Source organism: Arachis duranensis, chromosome 6 (genome assembly GCF_000817695.3).
Source record: "Arachis duranensis cultivar V14167 chromosome 6, aradu.V14167.gnm2.J7QH, whole genome shotgun sequence".
Lineage (NCBI taxonomy): Eukaryota > Viridiplantae > Streptophyta > Magnoliopsida > Fabales > Fabaceae > Arachis > Arachis duranensis.
The window spans coordinates 61422979-61428868 of NC_029777.3; positions in this window are offsets into that span (position 1 = coordinate 61422979).

Sequence of the window (5890 nt, forward strand, 5' to 3'; positions counted from 1 at the left end):
CAAGAGCATGAGAAAGTCCCTCATCAAGAAATCCCTGAGATGCCTCAAGGGATGCATTTTCCTCCACACAACTATTAGGAGCAACTCAACACCTCTTTAGGGGATTTGAGTTCCAATATAGAGCAACTAAGGATGGAGCACCAAGAGCACTCCATTATCCTCCATAAAATTAGAGAGGACCAAAGAGCCATGAGGGAAGAACAACAAAGGCAAGGAAGAGACATTGAGGAGCTTAAGCACTCCATAGGATCTTCAAGAGGAAGAACTAGCCGCCGTTACTAAGATGTACCCGTTCTTTAATTTCCTTGTTCTCATTTTTCTGTTTTTTGGTTTTTTGTGCTTTATGTTTTGTCTATATTTGTGTCTTTATTACATGATCATTAGTGTCTAGTGTCTATGCCTTGAAGTTATGAATATCCCATGAATCCTTCACCTCTCTTAAATGAAAAATGTTTCTAATTGCAAAACAACAAGAAATACATGAATTTCGAATTCTACCTTGAAATTAGTTTAATTATTTTGATGTGGTGGCAATACTTTTTATTTTCTGAATGAATGCTTGAATAGTGTATATTTTTTATAGTGAAGTTTATGAATGTTAAAATTGTTGGCTCCTGAAAGAATAATGAAAAAAGAGAAATGTTATTGATAATCTGAAAAATCATAAAATTGATTTTTGAAGCAAGAAAAAGCAGTGAAAAATACAAAGCTTGCGAAAAAAAACAAAAAAAAAGAAGAAAAAAAGGCGAAAAATAAAGAAAAAGAAAGAAAAATAAAGAACAAGTAGAAAAAGCCAGTAACCCTTTAAACTAAAAGGCAAGGGTAAAGAGGATCCAAGGCTTTAAGCATCAGTGGATAGGAGGGCCCAAAGGAATAAAATCCTGGCCTAATCGGCTAAATCAAGCTGTTCCTAACCATGTGCTTGTGTCATGAAGGTCCAAGTGAAAAGCTTGAGACTGAGTGGTTAAAGTTGTGATCCAAAGCAAAAAGAGTGTGCTTAAGAACTCTGGAAACCCCTAACTGGGGACTCTAGCAAAGCTGAGTCACAATCTGAAAAGGTTCACCCAGTTATGTGTCTGTGGCATTTATGTATCCGGTGGTAATACTGGAAAACAAAATGTTTAGGGCCACGGCCAAGACTCATAAAGTAGCTGTGTTCAAGAATCAACATACTAAACTAGGAGAATCAATAACAGTATCTGAATTCTGAGTTCCTATGGATGCCAATCATTCTTAACTTCAAAGGATAAACTGAGATGCCAAAACTGTTCAGAAGCAAAAAGCTACTAGCCCCGCTCATCTAATCAGAACTAAGCTTCATTGGTGTTTTGTAATTTATTTTATATTCCCTTCTTTTTATCCTATTTTGTTTTTAGTTGCTTCGGGACAAGTAATAATTTAAGTTTGGTGTTGTGATGAGCGGATAATTTATACGCTTTTTGACATTGTTTTTAGGTAGTTTTTAATATGTTTTAGTTACTTTTTAGTATATTTTTATCGGTTTTTAAGCAAAAATCACATTTCTGGACTTTACTATGAGTTTGTGTATTTTTCTGTGATTTCAGGTATTTTCTGGCTGAAATTGAGGGACCTGAGCAAAAATCTGATTCAGAGGCTGAGAATGGACTGCAGATGCTGTTGGATTCTGACCTCCCTGCACTGAAGTGGATTTTCTGGAGCTATAGAAGCCCAACTGGCACGCTCTTAATTGTGTTGGAAAGTAGACATCTTGGGCTTTCTTGCAATGTATAATAGTTCATACTTTGTCCGAGATTTGATGGCCCAAACTGGCGTCTAAACACCTACCAGAGACCCTTTTCTTGCGTAAAACGCCAGAACTGGCACCAATGCTGGAGTTAAACGCCAAAACTGGCACCCAAGCTGGCATTTAACTCCAAGAAGAGCCTATGCATGTGAAAGCTTCAATGCTTAGCCCAAGCACACACCAAGTGGGCCCCGGATGTGGATTTCTGCACTATTTGCACTTAGTTATTCATTTTTTGTAAACCTAGTTTACTAGTTTAGTATAAATAGCACTTTTTACTATTGTATTCTTATCTTTGGATAGCTTTTCGAACCTTTGATCAGGTCTTCTTCCCCTGTTTTTGAATTCTTATGCCATTTGGAAGGCTGGCCATTCGGTCATGCCTAGACCTTTTGTTCTTATGTATTTTCAACGGTGGAGTTTCTGCACCTCATAGATTAAGGTGAGGAGCTCTACTGTTCCTCATGAATTAATGCAAGTACTATTGTTTTTCCTTCAATTCACGCATACTTCTTCTCCAAGATATACTCTTGTACTTAATTTAGTGAAGTCAGACTGATGGGGTGACCCATGACAATCACCCACTATCTTCAGTACTCGCTTAGCCAAGATCCGCGTGCAAGACAACCACAAAGCGGTCTACATGATGTTCAACGTAGTCATTGGACCCCAGTCGGAGTATACTTTCTTGGGTCTCTGATCCACGGATTCGCATCGTCTCTCATGACAACAGAGCATCCAACCCCGTGATTAGGATCTTCGTGGTATAGGCTAGAATCAATAGATAGCATTCCTGAGTTCTGGAAAGTTTAAACCTTGTCTGTGGTATTCTGAGTAGGATCTAGAAAGGGATAACTGTGAGGAGCTTCAAACACATAAATGTTGGGCGCAGTGACAGTGTGCAAAAGGATCAATGGATCTTATTCCGACACAAGTGAGAACCGACAGATAATTAGCCATGTGGTAGCTGTGCCTGGTATTTTTCATCTGAGATGAGAAATCTGACAGTTGATTAGCCGTACAGAGATCGTAGCCGGACCATTTTCACTGAGAGGATCATACAGCTTTCCATGGAAGGGAGTGCATATGACTGGATGGAAGCAATAGGAAAGCAAAGGTTCAGGAGCAACAAAGCATCTCCAAACGCTTATTTGAAATTCCCACTAATGAATTACATAAGTATCTTTATTTTATTTTATGTTTTATTTATCTTTTAATTATCAAAACCTCATAACCATTTGAATCTGCCTGACTAAGATTTACAGGATGACCATAGCTTGCTTCAAGCCGTCAATTTCCCTGGGATCGACCCTTACTCACATAAGGTATTACTTAGACGTTCCAGTGCACTTGCTGGTTAGTTGTGCGGAGTTGTGAAAAGTGTGATCACAATTTCGTGCACCATCCCACAAGTAGTACTTTGCATCAGAAACCAATTTTTTTGTTTGCTGCTTACTGTACTATTTGAGTATGAATCTCACAGCTTTATAGTTTGCAATGACTGCAAACCACGGTACTTCCTGAATGGCAAAAAGTTGCTCATCTGGAAAGGTTTCAGAGATCTCAATAGGAGGGGGAGACGCTCTTGCTACTGGTTCTATCTGGGACAGGTGATCAGCTAGTTAGTTCTTTCTCCCTTTTCTGTCTCTTATTTCTATATCAAACTCTTGCAGAAGCAACACCCATCTTATGAGTCTGGGTTTTGAATCTTGCTTTGTGAGGAGATACTTTAGAGCAGCATCGTCAGTGTACACAATCACTTTTGATCCTACTAAATAAGATCTAAACTTGTCAATGGCATAAACCACTGCAAGCAACTCCTTCTCTGTGGTTATGTAATTCTTCTGCGCGTCATTTAAAACACGGCTAGCATAATAAATGACATGCAGAAGCTTGTCATGCCTCTGTCCTAATACTGCACTAATGGCATGGTCAATGGCATCACACATTAGTTCGAATGGTAATGTCTAGTCTGGTGTAGAAATGACTGGTGTTGTGATCAACTTAGCTTTTAGAGTCTCAAAGGCCTGCAAACACTCTGTGTTAAAGATAAATGGTGTATCAGCGGCTAGCAAATTGCTCAGAGGTTTTGTAAATTTTGAAAAATCCTTTATAAACCTCGTATAGAATCCTGCATGCCCTAGAAAGCTTTTGATTGCCTTAACATTGGCAGGTGGTGGTAATTTTTCAATTACCTCTACTTTAGCTTGATCCACCTCTATCCCCTTGTTCAAAATTCTATGCCCAAGGACAATTCCTTTAGTCACCATAAAGTGACATTTCTCCCAGTTTAAAACCAAGTTAGTCTCTTGGCACCTTTGTAGAACAAGTGCTAGATGGTCAAGACAGGAGCTGAATGAGTCTCCAAATACGGAGAAGTCATCCATGAAGACTTCCAAAAATTTCTCTACCATATCAGAGAAGATAGAGATCATGTACCTTTGAAAAGTTGCAGGTGCATTGCAAAGACCAAATGGCATCCTTTTGTAGGCAAATACTCAAAATGGACATGTGAATGCTATTTTCTCTTGGTCCTGAGGATCTACTGCAATTTGGTTGTAAACTGGATAGCCATCCAAAAAGCAATAGTATGGATGACCTGCTAGTCTTTCTAGCATCAAGTCTGTGAATGGTAAAGGAAAATGATCCTTTCTAGTTGATGTATTGAGCCTTCTATAGTCAATACACATACGCCATCCTGTAATTGTTCTTGTAGGAACCAGTTCATTATTTTCATTATGAACCACTATCATGCCTCCCTTCTTAGGGACAACTTGGACAGGGCTTACCCAGGGGCTGTCAAAAATAGGATAAATAATCCCAGCCTCTAGTAATTTAGCGACCTCTTTCTGCACCACCTCCTTCATGGCTGGATTCAGCCACCTCTGTGGTTGAACCACTGGCTTAGCATCATCCTCCAATAGGATCTTGTGCATGCACTGGCTGGGCTAATGCCTTTAAGATCACTTATGGACCACCCAAGAGCTGTCTTGTGTGTCCTTAGCACCTGAATTAGTGCTTTCTCTTCCTGTGGCTCTAAAGCAGAGCTTATGATTACCAGAAAAGTGTCATCTTCTCCCAGAAATGCATATTTCAGGGATGGTGGTAATGGTTCGAGCTCAAGTTTAGGAGGCTTCTCCTCTTCCGGGGGACTTTTATAGAGGTTTTTCTGTTTTCTCTGGTTCCTCCAAATCAGGCTGAACATCTTTAAAAATGTCCTCTAGCTCTGATTCGAGACTCTCAGTCATATTGACCTCTTCCACCAAGGAGTCAATAATATCAATGCTCATGCAGTCTTTAGGTGTGTCTGGATGCTGCATAGCTTTGACAGCATTCAACTTAAACTCATCCTCATTGACTCTCAGGGTTACCTCCCCTTTTTGGACATCAATAAGGGTTCGTCCAGTTGCTAGAAAAGGTCTTCCTAGAATGAGAGTTGCACTCTTGTGCTCCTCCATTTCCAGCACTACAAAGTCAGTGGGGAAGGCAAATGGCCTAACCTTGACAATCATGTCCTTAATTACGCCTGATGAAATTTTAATGGAGCCATCAGCAAGTTGGAGACCTATTCGGGTTGGTCTGACTTCTTCAGTCAAACCAAGCTTTTTGATAGTGGATGCAGGTATCAGGTTGATACTTGTCCCAAGATCACATAAAGTTGTCTTGGTGCAAGCATCCTCTAATGTGCATAGTATCATAAAGCTTTTGGGATCTTTAAGCTTCTCTGGTAAGCTTTTTAATATGACTACACTGCATTCTTCAGTGAGAAAAACTTTTTTAGCTGATGTGTGGAAAACGATCCAACACAAAACTCACCGGCAAGTGTACCGGGTCGCATCAAGTAATAATAACTCACATGAGTGAGGTCGATCCCACAGGGATTGAAGGATTGAGCAATTTTTGTTTAGTGGTTGATTTAGTCAAGCGATTCAAGTTTTAGTTGAGTGATTTGTGTTTAACAGAAAGTAAATGACATTAAATGTAAAGGGGGAAGGGAAAAGTGCAGTAAATTGAAGAACAGAATTGTAAATGTGCAGAATCTTAAAGAGCAAGGAAGTAAATGACTGAAACTTAAAGTGCAAGAAACTTAAATTGCAGTAACTTAAAGGGCAAGAAAGATAAATG